The following is a 20,948-nucleotide window of genomic DNA, read 5'->3' on the forward strand; positions in this document are numbered from 1 at the left end:
TCAGAGACCAACTTAGTGTCCAATGCAAGCATAAAAGGATGCAACAGAAACTGTGGGCAGCAAAGAATCCAACTTTGATGGAAGCCATCACCATTGCGAAAGTAGTTGAAGAGTCTGACAAGTGCATGGCAGAAATGCGTCTTCTTGAACTTAAGAAAGAGGAGACTGTCAGTGTTGTTAACAAAGTTGATAGTTCTTTTGTTGATGTTAAACATTATGATGTTAAACCTAAGTTCATTCCTTCTCAGCCAAAATTTCTTGGTTGTGCTTCTGGAGGGAAGAGTAAATTTGTAGGTTGCTTCTGATGTGGAAGTATGTCTCATGCAGCTGATTTTCAGGGGTGCTTTGCTCGAGATAAATCTTGTCGCAAATGTGGGAAAAGAGGTCACATTAGCAAAGCGTGCAAAGGTCCTTCTTTTAATAGAGTAAACTTCGTTGAAGATGATATTATTCCTCCTGAAATGTCTTTGTGTATTGATGATGATGCTCATGTTGTTTTACAGAGACCCAAAGCAGTTTTTGTTCTTAATGGGGTTTCAGTAACGCTCTTAGTCGATCCTGGCTCCATGTTCACAATTATTCCTTACAATTTCTTCAAAGAATGTTGGCCACATGCTTCACTATCACGTAGTGATATAACACCTAAGGGTTACACTGGTGAGATTATCAATTTGAAGGGTTTCATGAATACAACTTTTGAGTTCAAGGGAAGATCGGCAATTGGAAGGGTTTATATTTCTGATGATGGTCCAGCTATTTTGGGTTGGCTTCAACAACATGCTCTGCATATTATTCTTGATCCAAAATCAGAGGATACAGTATTGGTCATTGATGATTTTAATGATATTGACACTGTGTTATCTAAATTTCACAATGTTTTTCTCTCATATTTAGGTAGATTAGAAGGTTACATGCATGAAATTAAACTTAAAAAAGACGCTACTCCTGTTAGGCATTCTCTTAGGAGGATTCCTATTGCTGTACATGAAGAGGTCAAACAGATGCTTAATGAAATGCAAAGTCAAGATGTAATTGAGCCAGTGGAAGCCTCTGAATGGCTTTCGCCAGTAGTTGTCACACAGAAGAAGGATGGCAAACTTTGTTTTTGTGTTGACCTCCGGTCCTTAAATCAAAATATTGTTGTGGATAAGTTTCCTTTACCCAACATCTCAGAGATGGTGCTCTTGATGGATAAAGTGAAGTTTTTCAGTAAACTAGACTTGAGATCTGCTTACCATCAGGTGGTATTACACCCTGATTCTAGAAAATTAACTGCATTTGTGACCATGGAGGGCGTGTTTCAGTTTAAAAGGTTGCCTTTTGGCCTGGCCTCAGCGGCCAGTGTGTTCCAACGTATGATGCATTCCTTACTAAAAGATCTCAAACATGTTCATTACTTCCAAGATGATATTTTGATTACTGGAGTAGATGAACTTGAACATAATTGTAATCTAACTAAGGTCCTTCAAACTTTGTTAAGTGCCGGTCTCACTTTGAGGAAAGATAAGTGTCAATTCTTAATGACTGAGATTGATTATTTGGGGTACACTATCTCTCAGTCGGGCGTTAAACCCAAAGAAGATTTGCTAAATTCAATTAAATGTGCGCCTGTTCCTTCCAACAAGAATCAATTGAAATCCTTTTTAGGATTAGTAGAATACTACTCTAAATTTGTATCAAATTTTGCACATAAAACTAAACCATTACATTTGCTACTTAGAACAGGGGTACACTTCATGTGGGAAACTCAACAGTCAGAAGCTTTTGAGATGATTAAAAATGAAATTGTTGGTGCTGGCATTCTTACCACGTTTGAACCGGGTAAGGACACTTATGTCACCGTGGATGCCAGTGCCTATGGCATTGGAGCTGTTTTATCACAAAAGAAAGGTGGCATGGAAAAAACAGTAGCTTTTGCTTCACGTTCTCTTAGTTGTTCTGAACGAAATTATGCAGTAATTGAGTGAGAGGCATTAGCTGCTGTTTGGGGCGTTTCACATTTTCGTACTTATTTGTGGGGAACGCATTTCTCTTTAAGGACCGATCACAAGCCATTGATTAGAATTTTGTCACCAGGTGGAGCTAATAATGATTCTCCCTGTTTAATGAAATTTGATGCTAAATTGTAAGAATATACTTATACTTTGCAACATATTTCTGGGTGGAGAAATGTTCAAGCCGATTGCTTGTCCCATTTGCCTGTTCCGTCTGGTAAGGTTGATTGTGATTTTGATGATGAAAGTGTGTGCGTGGTTGCTGGTTTTGAAGATGTTTGTTCTGGTGATTACCATTCCATTTCCAAGGATGAGTGGCATCAAGCAGTTGTTGAGGATCCGGATTTTATTGAGCTGATTGATGCCATACGGTTGGGTTGGAGACGTGAGGGTGATGTGAAACCTTCATTACGTAGTTTTGTTAAATTGCAAGAGGAGCTTAGTTTGGGTTCATCCAATGATTTAGTTTTACATGGGGAGAGGTTTGTTCCGCCAAGGTCCCTTAGAAAAAACCTTTTTCTTCTTGCTCATGAGGGTCATTTAGGGCAAAGTATGACCATTAAACGCCTTAAAAACTGCTTTTGGTGGCCTGGTGTGGATGATGATGTTCGGAGGTGGGTCGAGCAGTGTTTGTCGTGTAAGGAGAGTGAAAAAAGATTGAAGATTGTTACTCCCACTCAGGGCTCGATTGCCAGTGTAAATGATTTGCCTTGGGACAAAGTTTGCTCGGACTTTATTGGCCCTATGGATTCTCTACCTAATGATTGTCGTTTTGCCATGATTTTAGTGGATGTGTGTTCTCGTTGGATGTGTATGGAGTTCATGAGGAATATTACCACGGATTCTGTAATCAAACAGCTTAGATCTATCTTTTTGAAGGAGAGTTTTCCAAAAATTCTACTTACTGATAACGGGACCCAATTGACTTCGGTGGCTATGTGTACCTTTCTTGAGAATCATGGGATTAAACATATGTGTACATCCTTGTATAATCCGCAAGGTAATGGCATCGTGGAGAGGATGAATCGTTTAGTTAAAGGTGCCATACAGACGTCAGTTCAAGGTGATGTCCGTAGAGCTGTAGAAGAATTGGTGTGGTCTTATAACACTACGGTCTATAGTGTTACCAATGCTATTCCTTTTGTGCGTATGCGTGGTAGAATCCCGAAGACCAAGTTGGTTCCGCATTGGTTAATGTAAGATAGTGTGTTAGTTTCGGTTAAAACAGGTAAGGTTGAGATTGGTGATTTGATCAAAATGAAACTAGGCCGTAGGGAGCATGGTATGAACAAATTCTCTGATCCATTTAGGGTTAAGGAAGTTCATAGGTGGCATGTTGTTTTGGAGAATGGGCAGTCTTGGAATTTCCGTAGAATTGCATTGTATTCTAAAAGTTCAGGAAAAGATGTGGGTGAGGGGTTGAAGAAGGATTCTTCTCAAGGTTCGCCACGATGTGTTCCTCAAGAGTTTTGACGAAAAGCTTTGGTTCGAAAATGTGGTGTTCCTAAAAGATATAATGATTTTCTTATGTATTAGTTTTGTTCCTCAAGAGTTTAAACGTAGGACTTCTGTCAGGAAAAGTGGTACCCTTAAAAAACAATGATTTTCTTATGTATTAACTTAACACATTTCCTTGGTATAAATAACATGATCTTTATATTAGATTTTAAGTATAAGATGTTATGCAATGTTTAAAGCTTGTGTTTTATTTTTTATTTATTTTTTTTTATTTTTGTTTTTTATAAGAAAATGAGATATGTTGTGCCTTGTTATTGCATTTATTTCCCTATGAGGTAGTCAGCATTCCAGGTGTCATCTTTCAGAATGCTGGCTACTGATTATTCTGTATTCTATTGCTGGCGGTTACTGAGGTAGGATGTACTGAGCTTTACCGAAGCTTCCTATCTTCTTCAAATAAAGAAGTTGAATTTACTTGTGTCCTCTCCATCTTCAATCTTCAACACTCAACATATCCCCCCACAAAAATGTGAGGAAAAGGCATTGTTTTGGCCTAATCCTGAATGTTTCAATGGCTCCTGAGTAAGAAAACATTGTGAGATCCATGCAAATCCCTTAGTCAGTAAGTTAATAAAGAGCTTATAAAGCGAGCAAATGCTGTGGTGTGTTGGTGCTAGAGAAAGCAAGAAGGTGCAGAAGTCAGGAGGTGCTTGGTCGCTATTGGGGAGGGAAAAGCCAGGTTTTAACCTGGCTCCTAAACTGGGATCTAGATGATAAAAGCCTAATGTTGGGTGGGAGTTCATTCCAAGGCTTAGATGCCAAAAACGAGAGACATCTGCCTCCCCATCTGGTCTTCTTGACTCCAGGGACGTGGACCAGAGCTTTATTGGCAGACTTTAACATCCGGCGTGAAGAATGCCATTGGAATAATTTATGGTAGTCGTTAGGCCCCCCACAATATAGGGCTATATTATCCAAGCATAGTGCTTTAAACTCAGTTTGCTGTTTAACTGGAAGCCAGTGCAGGTTTCTGATGGCGCAAGATATGTGACTATATTTTGGAATGTTTAGCAGGGTATGTGCTACCGCATTCTGTAGGGATTGAAGTTTAGACAGCTGGCATTTGTCAATGCCTCGGTACAAGGCGTGACAATAGTCTAGGCAGGAACGAATAAGAGCCACCACCACTGTTTTCCTCAACTCCATAGGTAGAAAAGGTAGGATTTTATGTAGCATTTTTGGAAGGAAGTAACAGGCTGATGTCAACTTATTGATCTGCCCTGAGAAGTTGAGCTGAGCATCACATGAAAAAGCCAAGGTTTCTCACTTTGGTAGTAGGGACAGGACAAGCTCCTGCCACTGCTGGCCACCACAAATAGGTCCAAATAGGAGGACCATTTCCAAATTCCATAACTTCAGTCCTGTCCCTATTTAATTGTAAGTATTTCTTATGCATCCATTTCATAATGTGGCCAAGATACCTGTGGAACCTGTTTGCCAACGAGTCATCCATTGATGAGATGGAGATAATAATTTGAGTATAGTCAGCATACGATACTAGCGAGAAGCCATGGTCCCTGATTAGTTTGGTCAATGGGGTCACACATATGCTAACATTATCAATGCTACAGCAATTCATCCTCTGTGCTGCAGATCCTTGATTCCCATTGTTCATGACGAGCTCAGCTCGTTATGAGCACACAAGCAGTGTACTGCATGACGAGCTGAGCTCGTCATGAGCATGGAAGGGGTTAAACAACCTTGGATAGAGTCCCAGAATACCCTCTGTTCTCTAGCTGAGAGGAAGGAGGTGAGAAGGGTGAGCACGGTGTCTGCACTTCCTACTGCCTCCAGCCGTTACGTAAGTACAGTGTGATGAACCATATTGAACACAACTGATAGGTCAAGTAGCATCAGCCCTGCCACCCCTATCAATTTGCCATTGTATTTCCTTAGTAGCCATGAATAATGCAGACTCCGTGGAAAGGCCCAAACGAAAGCCATGTTGTGTTGAGTCTAAAGGGTTGTGGGTATTTAGGTAGTCTGTGAGATCTGAGTTAATGTCATCTTCCAAATCCTTGGCAGCCAGAGGCAGACAGGAGATCAGGCAGTAGTTTGTTACTTGCAGAGGATCAAGGGAGAAACTGGTCAAGTTACAGCTGATAGATGTCAGGTCTTCGTAAGTGTGGCCTGAGGGGAGGGGGACCAGAGCTCTGGCTCTCTAATTCCTGATATATCATTTGAACCTTTGACTGAAAGAAAGTGGCCATTTTATCACAGAGCACTTGATCCGGGCCAAGTACATTGCCCTGTTGGAGTTTGAATAGTGCATTGACAGTCTTAAAGAGTTATCTAGCCGAATGTTTGGCCCCCTCTATTTTGCAAGTGTTGAAGTTCTTTTTAGAGCTTATGATAGCTGCTTTATAATCAGTTAGTGCTTGGTTGTAATTCTTTTTTGTCCCTTGTACTGTAGTCTATCGTGAATATATGATGATACAACGAATTCCGTTGCAACGCATGCCTTTACCACGCATGCGTTACAACGGAATTCGTTTACCACGCATAAACATTTCCTCGACTATTAGCGTGGTGACGTCATACGTCGTTAAGAGAAAACGGCATTTTTTTCCCGATTTCTCTTAAACGACTATGATGCCGACGTGACTTATGGTGAGTTGTTTTATTTGGGGGGGAGACCCCCCCAAGCCCCCCCTTTATTTTTTTTACCTTTACCACATATGCCTTTACTACAAACATCGTAGTAAAGGCATGCGTGGTAAAGGCATTAGTGGTAACCACGCATGCGTTGTACTGCATGCGTGGTTAAAGATTACGTGGAAACGGCTTCATTGTAAAGGCCGTTTCCCGTCTATCGTCTATATGTGTTCTAAGAGTCTGCATGTGGGTTTTAATGTTTTCAGCTCAAGGTTGTACCATGGGGTGGTGAGTTTATTCCTGCGTTGTTTGACAAACCTTTCTGGAGCCAATTGATTTATGGCTGATTCTCATAACTTTTGGCCGCCATGTTGGAGTCTGCAGCTAAGGTGGGCATACTGTTTTACAGCAGGTCTGTTAGCATCTCAGACCACATGTTTTGCTAGCATCGTACTTTAGTCAGAGGCGGGTGTGATAAAGGCGGGTCTTTATTGAGCCCGTCAGGTAGTTTGAAAAAAATTGCCATAAGGTCAGTCCAGGTAAGTGGCAGAATTCTATTAATACTAATAGAGGGGTTATTTGTGAAAATCCCATCCAGCGTATGCAGTGCCTTGTGAGTTGGTTCTGAGACTATCTGAGTGAGGCCAAAGGATTCATTAGTGTCTGCCAGCAAAGAGGTACACACATCATTCCCACGTTCTAGGGGAAAATTAAAGTCCCTAATATGGTGAACGTAGGGGAGTCTAGGCACAATTCCAACAAGGAATGTTAGGCTTGAGAATATAGGGATTTGGGTCTGAGCTGTCTGTAGTGGAGCAGACCAGAAAAAGGTAACATAGTACGGATTTTGATGTTGAACATCATAGCTTCTGCTCCTGCTCTCACGGGCGCAGACGGGCCCGCCCTTGGCCTGAGCTTTGCCCGGGCGTGGCCCAGGCACTCCCGCCTGTGTCCCGCACTGCAGGAGCCCTGTGATGAATTTAAGCTCCCCCTGGTGTGAAACAGATCCTGCGTTGGCTGCGGGGCCGCAGGACACTTTGGGGGATGGAGTCCACTTGGAGCAGGTAAGTGAAAAGGGCATTAACAGGCTCCAGCGCAGCAGGAGCCCTGTTATGAATTTAAGCACCTCCTGGGACAAAACTGATCTGGCGTTGGCCGCAGGGCACGTTGGGGGATGGAGTCCATTTGTAGCAGGCTGGTGAAAAGGGAAGAGCACGGGAGCCCTGTGATAAATATAAGTGCCTCCTGGTGTGAAACAGATCCGGCGTTGGCTGAGGGGCCGCAAGGCACCTTAGGGGATGGAGTCCACTTGGAGCAGGCAGGCGAAAAAAGCAGAAACAGGCTTCTGTTGATTGATTTTACTGGGTGAAATGTGATGTCTGAAAGCTGAGTATTCGTGTGTGATGAATTGCGGCCTCTAGGCTCAGCCACAAAATTGGGGTACTGTTTCTATTAGGTGAAGGGCGGTAATGCACAATAGTAGAACATTTGTAATTACAAATTGAATTCCTATGCATTTTTGTCTTCCAAATGTAAAGTGTGCAACTAAGAAGACACTTTGCAAAATGCCCTCTGAATCACCTGATTATATGTACAAATAACTACTTTTCATAAGCTCAAGATCTTTTACATTGGTTTCCTTCATACACATTTTTCATTCATTATATTTTACTATATGCATTGCTACATTGCTGGGTCCACAATCAAAAATCATTCAAAGCTTTAGGTCCGTTGTTGACTCTGGGTGTCACATGTTCCTGCTAGGGGCCCCAAAAGTCAATTCCCGACAGCCAATCCATGTAAAAAAGGCCGACATGTATCGGTTGTCGGATACCGCCATCATAATGGCAAAAAAGCTGTCAATAAACAATGGTCTTTCATCATAATACAGCGGTCGGACTTTAAACCTACGATGTCGGTCGGTAAGCCTCCGACCAGTGGTCGGAGACTTTCCGATCGACACTGTAATCAGGCCCAATATTGTGGTAAACACTATTGTTGACAATAATATTGTTTTCTACAGTCTCGAGTTCGATTGTTGCCACTAAAATTTTCTACAAAAAGACAAAAATATTGATTTCGTAAAGTAATGAGTTTAAAGCAGTAAATGTTAAATGTTTTAATGAATGTCTGACAAAATATCGAGATTCACAATATCGACGTACAAAAATATCGGAGCAAAAATATCGAAATCAAAAATATCGGGTTCCTATACTTAACTAGATATATACACAAATATCGATTTTTTAATATCGATATACAAAAACATCGTTTACTTTTATATCGACTACATTAACATCGGAAAACAAAAATATCGCTATCTACAAAAAATAATGACATTAACTATAATATCGACATCAAAAATATCGTGCACTTCAATATCGGATTATCAGCTATATCGACTTTTTATATGCATCTGTTTGCATAATTAATTAACGTTTTATATGTTTTCACATCTAAATAAACACACAATACTTAAATTAATACTATAGACACACTATTAATTTGTCAAAAATATCCTATTGGTATAATTATATCACCTACACATATAAAAATATTCTATAGTACTTTGTATAATTTTATAATTTGTTTTTGTTTTTCACTTCTATTACAAAGTAATCACAACTGAAATTCAAATATACTAACTAACCAATCACAAACCTAATTTTTTAAATGAACCAATAGCAAAATAATTACTACTGACACTCCCCTATATAAACAATTAAAATCTAAGCACAAACTACTTGCCAAAAGTCACTGAAGGAGATTCATCTCTATCCGAATTGCTGCACAACAACTAGAAGAACCAGACTATCAACCTACTATCACATCTTCTAAGTAAGTAAATAAAATAGAAAATGCATTATTTGCTAATACTACTTACTTACCTGCTAAATACCCAGTGCCCCTTTGCTATTCATACTACTTAACATGCTAAATATTTATATGAAACTATTTTTTTTAGATACAACGAGTACTGAATATTCTACTCAAAATAACTGTGAACAAACCCTAGGAATACAGATTCTAATAACTATGTAAGTAATTTCACATTGATTCATTATGTGCACATAAATCTAAACACACAGAAATAATGACTTTTGCCCCACATATTTCTTTTTTTCTGTAGATTCTACTACTGAAAACTGCACTACTAATGAACTAAGTACATCAGTACTATTTCTCCAATACATTTTACTACGTAAGTATTATGCAACTGAAATAAATGTGGAAAAACAATACAAACATTTAGAACTGTTCTAAATATGTTCTATTATATATTGTTTATTTACAGAGCAAACACAACGAATAGATATACAGACATAATACAGAACTCCACATTCTGAATAATACAGATAATAATCACAAAGTAAGTATATTAAAGAACATAATTACCAGATAATCTATTAAAAAACATACCAACATGGTGATTATTCTAATACATATGTTCCTTTTTTATTTAAGGTAACACTACAAACTACTCTCCAGAAGCTGAAGAAACAACTATACTGGCAAAGACCAACCTAAAAAAATATGTAAGTATCTTCACAATGTGAATCATGAAGATACACTTTTGTAGTAGAAATGAGCTCTAACATTGCAAATGTACCGAAACATTAATTAATAATATACTACTTTCATGTTTTTCATAACAGCTACAACAACATCACAAATAAATATCCCCAACTAAAGAAGCAAGCAGCTCCTAATTTTGCTGTAAATTCAAAAACACGTAAGTATAAACATTCCTACTTATCACTGACATAGATTATTTATCACATTTAATTTGACATTAACTATTATATATACATTTTATAGATATACAAAGTACAAAATGACCGAAGGAGCCGAATTTGTGACCAGCCAGAAAGGAAAACTATTACTATGCTACATGGGTTACACTTATACACAAGAAAAGCAATATGGCATGCAAGTTAATTGGAAATGTTGTAAATATTATTCTAACAAGTGCTATGGCAGAGCAACAACTAAAGAAGCTACAGTACTGTATACTAGGGAACACAATCATCCACCTAATGTTACTGAAATAGAAGTTAGAACAGCTTTGGAAAATATAAAAGAAGCTAGTACTGGTTCCCAAAAGCAAACAAATGTCATTTTAAAAGAAGCCATTCCTAAAATCCCAAAAACTGCCACAACTCAAATGCCAAATATCCTCTCCTTAAAAAGAACTATAGCACGAACTAAAAAAGCTACTACTTCTACAACACCATCTCCCAGAACATATCAGGATATAAATTTAACTGCTAACCAAATAATAACTTTAAATAAACAACCATTTATAGTTTACGACAACGAAAACAATGACAAAAGGCTTATAATTTTTGGTACCAGTATGAATTTAGTTAAACTGCAGCAAAGCCAATATTGGATGATGGATGGAACATTTAACATCTGTCCCAAACCATTTTTCCAATTATACACAATACATGGCCTCTACCACAACTGCAACATACCTTTGCTATATGCACTATTACCAAACAAAAATAATTCCACATATATGGAATTAATAAATATAATTAAACAAAAAACTAATGATTTTTCTCCTGAAAGTATCATTCTTGATTTTGAGCAAGCAATGCTCTCAACTATCATAAAAATCCACCCCCATACCTGCATTCAAGGCTGCTATTATCATTTAAACCAGTGTTTATGGAGACACCTTCAAAAAACTACCCTAAGTGTTGAATATGCTACAAACTCATCTTTTGCTTTCCAAATTAAAAAACTCATTGCACTTGCTTATGTACCTGAAACAGACGTAGCTGAACACTACAACATTCTTATAGACAGCCCCTTCTACAAACAAAATGAAGCTAAATTAAGTCCATTTCTCGACTACTTTGAAGACACCTGGGTAGGCAGACTCCACAGATCTGGCCACAGACGAAATCCCAAATTCCTCATACCCTGGTGGAACGTTTACAGAAGTACCCTTAACGGAGATTCAAAAACTAACAATGCAGTGGAAGGTTGGCACAATGCATTTGTACAATCAACTGGCAGAACCAAACCTACTCTAGAACATTTCATTAAATGCCTACAGAAAGAACAGAGCTACCAGGAATTTAGAATGGACCAATCTGTAACTGAACTTGTCCCTAAAACATCAAAGCAAAATAAACAAATGCACAAGTACCTGGAAGAACAAGTTAAACTTTACCCTAGTACAAAAGGCATAGAATACCTAAATATCATTGCCAAAACACTACTCTAATTAATTCCCAAAATGTTATAAAACACTAAAAGTATCACCTAAGTATGGAAAAATATGTAACGTGAGCTTCTAAAGTATTTAATGTATGCAATATATAGAGATATTATTATAATATATGCACACATTAAAACTAAATAACAAGTAAAAAACTATTCCATAATAAAAATAACATTACCCACCCACACAAAATAAGAAAGCAAGGATTTACCAATCATGTTGTCAATCCAATAACCTCCTTGTCCACCAAAGTAATCCAGGTAGTGCCAAATTAACCCCCAAAAAATGTAAAAATACAACTGTTCCAAAATTAAGACATCCACGTTATCCAGAGCCATCGAATAAGCATAAAAAACCCGAAAAATTTGAAAAATAGAAAGAATCGCTCCAGCAAAACCGAAAAATGTAAAGAAGTGTTTGTAAAGCAGTGTTGAATTAAACAAACAAACACTTCCTTTAAAAAAAAACGGAACTTCCGATGTAGCGTACACCTATGACAAAAACATAGAAAACAGACATTCCCACCCACATTAATTAGCTAGTAATTAGGTACAAACATATTAAAATAGATGATTTCACTTGTAGATATACCGTAAAAGACTAAAATTCACTCTATATATAATGAGTTAACTAACTAACACTACGTGTATATACCATAAGTAATTATCTGTTTTCGAAATCTAAAACATACCTCCCTCACATTCAACAACACAAAATATAAGGTCACTAATCTCAAAACATCATTAAAATACACATAAAACATATAAAATAAACCTTACCTGAAGCGACGTGAAGTGTCTCCCAACCGCGATCAGCCCTTCTTCCAAATAACCCAAAACGACCTAACCCGGTTACAAAATAAAGCACCCAAATGCAATAAAATAGTCCCAAGTATAAAATATAATATATATACTTCACTAAATATGCAAAAATGAACATTAAGTTTCTATTATTGTAAAGAAATATTTACTTTAATCCTACAATGATTTGATTAACAAATATGTAAATGAATGTAATAAATACATATTATGAAAAGAATAATATTTATATTAACAATGTATAGAAATATAACTACATTGTCAAAATTTATAATAATAGAAAAATGTGTTAAAAATATGTGACTCACATAATAAATATTTTATGTATTGAAATAAAGTGTAACAAATACTTTTGTTATGTCTACATTTCTTTATGAAATTACAATATGTAAAAGAGATAATAAATAATATTCATTTTTGTACAAAAAGTATGAAAATAATAATGCTTCTGTATAGTTGCTTATCATTGTGTTTATAAAATATGTTTATAAAACCAAATGTAATAAAAAGAATTTTGTAATGAAATAACATTTTATTTGTGAAACATAAATAAAAATAATGTTTCTACAATCATGTTGTACTATTTGTATCATTATCTTACTATAATGTAACAATCTTATCAGAAATTTTGCACTGTATATTAAATGTGAGTATATGTTGGTCTCTAATAATTTAATTATTACTATACCAAATCCAGCGTACATTAAATTAAAACTGACCCTGAACCCAAAAAATACCCCTTTACCCAAAAACAAAAAACTGACCCTGAACCCTAAAAATACGCCTTTACCCAAAAACCCAAAACTGACCCTGAACCCTAAAAATACCCCTTTACCCAAAAACCCAAAACTGACCCTGAACCCTAAAAATACCCCTTAACCCAAAAACTGAAAACTGACCCTGAACCCAAAAAATACCCCTTTACCCAAAAACTGAAAACTGACCCTGACCCCTTAAAATACCCCTTTACCCAAAAACTAAAAACTGACCCTGAACCCAAAAAATACCCCTTTACCCAAAAACTGAAAACTGACCCTGACCCCTAAAAATACCCCTTTACCCAAAAACCCAAAACTGACCCTGAACCCTAAAAATACCCCTTAACCCAAAAACTGAAAACTGACCCTGAACCCCAAAAATACCCCTTTACCCAAAAACTGAAAACTGACCCTGAACCCAAAAAATACCCCTTTACCCAAAAACTAAAAACTGACCCTGAACCCAAAAAATACCCCTTTACCCAAAAACTGAAAACTGACCCTGAACCCAAGAAATACCCCTTTACCCAAAAACTGAAAACTGACCCTGAACCCTAAAAATACCCCTTTACCCAAAAACTGAAAACTGACCCTGAACCCAAAAAATACCCCTTTACCCAAAAACTGAAAACTGACCCTGAACCCAAAAAATACCCCTTTACCCAAAAACTAAAAACTGACCCTGAACCCAAAAAATACCCCTTTACCCAAAAACTGAAAACTGACCCTGAACCCTAAAAATACCCCTTTACCCAAAAACTGAAAACTGACCCTGAACCCAAGAAATACCCCTTTACCCAAAAACTGAAAACTGACCCTGAACCCTAAAAATACCCCTTTACCCAAAAACTGAAAACTGACCCTGAACTCAAGAAATACCCCTTTACCCAAAAACTGAAAACTGACCCTGAACCCAAGAAATACCCCTTTACCCAAAAACAGAAAACTGACCCTGAACCCTAAAAATACCACTTTAACCAAGAACTGAAAACTGACCCTGAACTCTAACAATACTCCTTTACCCAAAAATAATTATTATTATGTAATTACAAATTAATTATTAATTAATAATAACAATAAAGTTAATATATTTGCACATTAGCTGTAAAGAAATAAATTTAATTATTAATATTATATTTTCCAAAATAATTTACAATAAGTAAAAAATATATATTAAACTAAATGAAGCTAATTAATATAATTAAATAATTTATATTAATTAATTACCAAATAATTATTATTTAAAAATATGTAAAAAATTATATTCATTAATTAACTCATTAATATTAATTAATTAACAATTATTTATTCTTTAAAAATATATTCAAAATTATATTAATTAATTAACTAGTTAATATTAATTAATTACCAAATAGTTATTATTATTATTTAATTACCAATTATTTATTATTTAAAATTATGTCCAAAATTATATTAATTAATTAATTAACTAATTAATTATAATTAATTACCAATTATTAATTTTTTACAATTATGTACGATATTATATTAATTAACTAACTAATTAATATTCATTAATTACCAATTAATTATTATATAAAATAATGTACAAAATTATATTAATTAATTAACTAATTAATATTAATTAGTTACCAATTAATTATTAATACATTTTTTTTACAAATATATATTAATTTATTAATTATTTTTAAATTACTTCCCACCCTTATCCCCTATAAACCCAATAACCCGCTCCTAAAACTATATATGTTTTTTAAAAATATTTTTATATTAAATATATTGTAATTTTTTAATATAGACCTTTTTATCAAATTTTTATTTACAATTATTATATTTTTTCCTACACTATTTATTTTTTCCATTACTACACGATATTTTGTATTGTCGATATTTTGTCATACGATATTATTTTTTTCGATATTTCTACTTACTTACCTATTACGATATTTTTGTATCCGATATATTTGCTTCCCAATATTTTTTACCTTCGATATTTTAACTTCGATATTTTGTCTTTCCGATATTTTTTTTTCGATATTTTGTCTGTGTACCGTTTTGAATATATGCATTTAATGTAAATTAAATATTCCAATAATATAATTTAAAAGTAGCTTCAATATGGCAAATATGGCAAATTTTACATTGAAAAATGCAGTTGCACTGCTGAAAAACGTCTTTCCTGTGTCCCTGGACCCGGGGCAACCTGATCCAATAAAAAGGTTTATTTACCTGACTTTGAGTGTCGGCTTTCATTCTCTTAGAGTTTGGAGTAATCTTGATACAATAGCACTAGCAGTAGCGCTGTCTTCTGAGCACCTCCAGCGATGCGGTAACACACCAGTATTCTGCAACTCTTCATTTGAAATACTAGGCAGGCATGCTCCAATCTTGGAGTGGGATGATGGAGACGAGGAGTTGGCCGAGATGGAGAGGGAATGGCTCAGCGCTGGGAGCAGAGACTCTCATGGCGGGGGCTTTGGATCTTCCACTTCAAGTCGTGGCCTCACTCTAGAATTGCCACCCAGGCTTGGAGTTGTGCACTGTATTTAAGGCACTGGTGAAATGGTGAGGGCTGGGTACCTTACACAGATTTGAGGATCAGCAGCAGCCCGTGGAGGGGGTTGCGGTGGGGCAGAGAGGTGGGGCAGGAGAGAGGCACCCCCCACCCTGCCCATCCCCGCCCCGCCTCTATGCCCCACCGCAACTCCCTCCACGGGCCTTGGCTGTTGAGGATCCTATTAAACCAGACAAATGAACTGAAGTTTATTATGCTGCCGCCTCAGTCAGTATAGTGCCCACACCGTCATCCGCTCCCCCTTGCATTTTATACACTTGCCCATATAATGATTACACAGGACACATTTGTTATGGGTAAAGAACTGCTGCAGGTTTCTTTTCATACACAAGTATGCCGTTATCTGTGGGTTATCTTATGGGCGATCCAGGGCAGGCAGCCCCTTGCTGCCCCGCCCGCCTAATGAGCCAGCCGGCACGGTGGGTCGACACCCGGACAGTGCAGCACCTTTGTAGATCCCCTTCTGGATCACATGATCATGCATTCTACTCCCACCCCTTTCAGGGCGGAGTGTTGTATGGCACACTCCCGGTTGGTCCGGCCCCCCAACCGCCCGAAGGACTAACGGGGCGCCGTCGCGGTTTCTCCGGAACCTCCCTGCGGCTCCAGGTCTTTGGCTCAGGCACCCTTACTGTGCCAGGCAGAGGTACCCTTACTGTACCATTCTGCCGCAGAGGTACCCTTACTGTACCAGTCTGCCTCCAGATCACCCTGTAACTCTGGAGGAGGCTGCCATCGATGACAGAGCCCCCCACCTCAGAGTTCCACACTTACATCTCGCAGCTTCCAGTGCCTCCCGCACGTCAGAAGAAACATATCCATCCCGACTTTGCCACATTGACCAGACAACTTCATTTATGTTCAAATTATCCCTGGCATGAAGGAATAGTGCTCCCTAAGACATTGCACATTTCGTCAAGTGCCAATTTACAGATGGCCAGACTCTGTTATCCACCTGTGACCCTCGATACTTATACCAGTAATGGTGTCGAACTACAAGATAGTGGGTCATTTGTCTAGATATAGCCCTTTCATGGTGGATTCGCTGGGGACCCATCTGTGTCCCTGCCGAAGCTGTTTCACCCGCTTCAGCCCCATAATGCCCTAGCCCATCCCGGAAAGACACCTTACAGCCTGATACCCCCCGCTGAATTTGTGCGGGGTTTTGGGCCAGGCACACCCAGTCTATGTTTCTAACCTTTATCTCCCTTATAGGCTCCAGCTAGGGCGAGTGGCTATCCCTGTCCTGGCGAGGCATATCAATGGCCAATTCCCACCTTGGGGAGTATCCTGCCATGGGATACGTGGCATAGAAACGAGTGTCAAAGTGTCCTTGTCGTATAAAAGGGGGGCCACATGAACGCCAAACACTTGTCCCTTTATGGGCAGTCGGAACGCCAAAACAAACCTTCACTCATTGTCGCCAAAATATGTTGACCCCACGTTCTCCTCAGGTTATTGAAACGCAAACCACAATTTAACTGGCAGCTACCACCACTGCCTAACTCACTGGCTCTCGCGCAGGTGTTATTGTCTGCCCTGAATGGACTTGAGCATCCATCTCTTGGTGCATGCTTGCAACCTAATGCAATCACCTGAGTTGTGCAAGCCCCTGCCTGGCAGCAGGCTTAGCGAAGCCCCTGCGGAAATCACCAGCCTGTATAAGCCGACTAAGTTATCAGCCTTGGCATCCCATCCCTGTAACACCAGGCTTACCTCTTTAGGCATGTCACTAACTGTCTCCATCATGCGTTTAAGGCTAGTTGAGACCTGCTTAGACAATCTCCCTTCTAGTACACCTTGCAGATTAACTATGGATGTCTGTCTCTTGACCAGTCACCCCCATTGGTACTCGTTGGACCCAAGGAGGCTATTAACAAGCACACTATACAAATGTTTGTATCAGGTTGGGCAACTTGGGACACTATTACTTCCTCACTATGTACTTCCCGACATGGAAATACTGCCCAAGATCTCTCCCACCTTAGATCCTGAATAACCACTAAATGAATCTCACTCAGGCTGAACTATTACTAGCGCACCTAGCCAAAGGCCCTCCACTGCGTGTGAACCCCTGCAGTTTGTTTTTAGACCGTTGTTAATACCTGCCCACATCTGGACCCTTCAAGTAAAACCCAGCCAAATCAATCGCAGGCCCTCCTCCTAAGACACAACCCCATCTGGCCGTAAATGTGCCAATAAGTGTCCAATTTATTCCGGGCACCAGAAATGAAAGCCCGATAAATCCAAAGGCAATAGTCACCAATGAACTTGACTTACTCCGTGGCTGTTGTAGCGGTCCACTCTGAAATCCAGACAGTGCTATTTAGTGACAATTGAGGGACTGTGCCGTGCACCAGAAACAACCACCCTGTCAAATAGAGCACGGTCGCGGCTTCAGACACTCGGGCACATATCCACTGGCGCCATCTTGGGAGGAGTTGGAGGTCGGCGGGCTAGTGCTGTGGGCGAGTTTGGCCACGCACTACATATAGGACCCTGAACCATAAGCACTCACTGATAGAGCCAGAGATTCCTGAGGCGGAAGCCGGTAATCAGGGAACTTACCCTTTTAAGTCGTGTTGAATGCATTGTCTGTGTGTGCTATTTTAAAACCTCGCACTTATCGGTGCAACCTTTTTAAAATAAATCGTTCATCCTCACCTACCATACTCGCTCTCCCCAGGGGCTAAGCGCGCTTCCAAGGGACAATTTGGGCTCTCTTTGGTTGCGGGTTCAGACACTCGGGCGCATATCCACAGGCGCCATCTTGGGAGGAGTTGGAGGTCGGCGGGCTAGTGCTGCGGGCGAGTTTGGCTACGCAAAACATATAGGACCCTGAACCGTAAGCACTCACTGATAGAGCCAGAGATTCCTGAGGCGGATGCCGGGAATCAGGGAACTTACCCTTTTAATTCATGTTGAACGCATTGTCTGTGTGTGCTATTTTAAAACCTGGCACTTAACGGTGCAACCTTTTTAAAATAAATTGTTCATCCTCACCTACCATACTCGCTCTCCCCAGGGGCTAAGCGCGCTTTCAAGGGACGATTTGGGCTCTCTTTGGTCGTGGGTTCAGACACTCGGGCGCATATCCACGGGCGCCATCTAGGGAGGAGTTGGAGGTCTGCAGGCTAGTGCTGCGGGCGAGTTTGCCCATGCACTACATATAGGACCCTGAACCGTAAGCACTCACTGATAAAGTCAGAGATTTCTGAGGCGGAAGCCGGGAACCAGGGAACTTACCCTTTTAATTCGTGTTGAATGCATTGTCTGTGTGTGCTATTTTAAAACCTCGCACTTATCGGTGCAACCTTTTTAAAATAAATCGTTCGTCCTCACCTACCATACTCGCTCTCCCCAGGGGCTAACCGCGCTACCAAGGGACGATTTGGGCTCTCTTTGGTCGCAGGTTCAGACACTCGGGCGCATATCCACATGCGCCATCTTCGGAGGAGTTTGAGGTCGGCGGGCTTGTGCTGCGGGCAAGTTTGGCCACGCACTACAAAATGAACCACGCAATCGTGTTTGCGCAGCGGGCGCGCCAGAGGCGCGCCAGAGGCAAGCCCGTCCGGGCCCAGGGCCAGGAACCCCTGCCATTTCCTCCTATCACATTACCACCTACCCGCGCGAAGCACTCCTTCAATGGAGAACGGAGAGAAACCCCGCATGTAGGAACTTGCATATCCCAGACAGTCCATATACCCATTGCAGTTTTTGCAACTACCTTATGCCTGTAAAAAAGTCCACCAACCATACCATGACCTGCCTACGCATGGCCCTACTGAACTGTAGGTCATTGCTGAAACATTCCCTAGAGATCAACCTTCTGATTCAGGACCATAAACTTGATGTACTGTTCCTAACGGAGACGTAGCTGTCCTCAAACTCTGAGCCGGATATCGTTTGTGCTCTCCCCCAAGGATATCTTATCCAGTCCCAGAACAGGCCCAATGGCAAAGGGGGTGGAATTGCCATAATGTATAAAAAACATCTTTCCTGCAGGATGGCCGACAGTGGCATCTCAGACTGTGAGAACTCTTATTTCACTATCCATGTTTCTCCTACAAGAACTATGTCAGGTCTTCTGGTGTATCGCCCTCCGGGCAGTCAGGGGCACTTTAGCAGCTCGCTATTGGAGACAGTTATCTCCTTAGCCACCACCTCGACCAACTTCATTGTACTGGGAGATCTAAATCTTCACCTTGATGACCCCCTAGATAAAGTGGCGGGTGAATTAATACTTGACCTAAAATCCTACCACCTGTGGCTCAAAAGCACATATGCTACACATACTAAAGGGCATCTTCTTGATCCCATATTCTCCAATATTCCACTCTTGGAATCTAGTCATCCGCTACCTATCCCCTGGTCCGATCATTTCCTTATCCCATTTAAAAGGCAAATCCCCATGGACATACGTCAAGTCCCGGTGATACGAAGCCAAGAAAGACCTTGGTCCAAGCTCTCATCTGAGAACTGGACAAGTGTATTGGAGCAGTCTGCCCCTTCACACAACCCAGATCTGCTGGTAGCAGACAAAAACTTCACAAACTGGCTCGACAGCTCGCTTGACTGCGTCCTACTTAGGAAAAGAATGGAGAAGAAAAGCAGATCGCTTAAATCTCCTTGGTACACGTCAGAATTAGGGACCAGAGAAAATGATGCAAAAAATTAGAGCGGGCATGGAGGAAAGACTGGGCTAATAACAAGAAATCCGCCTATGGATTAGCCATTAGGTCCTACAAAACCTCATTTAAAGCCGCCCAGCCTGCTTTTTTCGAGGAGAAAATTCGAGCCTACTCAAATTCTTCCAGAGAAACCTTCCGGATAGTGAAAGATCTCTTGAAAGTCCCTGATCCTCCACCCGCCCCCGATACTTCAGGGTCCAGATGTAATCGACTTGCGGAATTGTTTGACAGCAAAATCCAAAACATTTTAAAAACCCTTTCCTGTAGCGACTACCCACCTGAACTCAGCAGTTCCAGCGCCCCTATGCCGGGTCCACATCTGGATTCCTTTGCCCCAGTTACCAGGGAAGAATTCCAAAAAATGCTTGCATCAATAAAAAGTGGGTCTCCTAGTGACCCCGCCCCAATGCACATCATGAAATTGGTGACACCAACTATCACCCCATTGGCCACTGATCTAATTAATTCTTCCTTCTCCCAAGGTAGTGTTCCACCCAGCTGGAAAAAAGCTATAGTGAAGGCCTTATTAAAGAAACCACAGCTGGATCCCTCCGAGTTGGCCAACTATCGGCCTATCTCATTACTGCCGGGGATTAGTAAGATCGCGGAGAAAATAGCCAACCAGCAACTGTCCTCCTTTTTGGAAACAGGTGAGCTGCTACGCAGCTCCCAGACAGGCTTCCGCCCTGGCCAGGGTACAGATACCGCCCTCATAGTAGTGGTTGAAGAGGCGAGGCAGATCTTGGATTCAGGAGGATCAGCAGCAGTGATCCTCCTGGAC

The sequence above is a fragment of the Lissotriton helveticus genome, chromosome 1_1 (assembly GCF_964261635.1).
Source record: "Lissotriton helveticus chromosome 1_1, aLisHel1.1, whole genome shotgun sequence".
Taxonomy (NCBI): domain Eukaryota; kingdom Metazoa; phylum Chordata; class Amphibia; order Caudata; family Salamandridae; genus Lissotriton; species Lissotriton helveticus.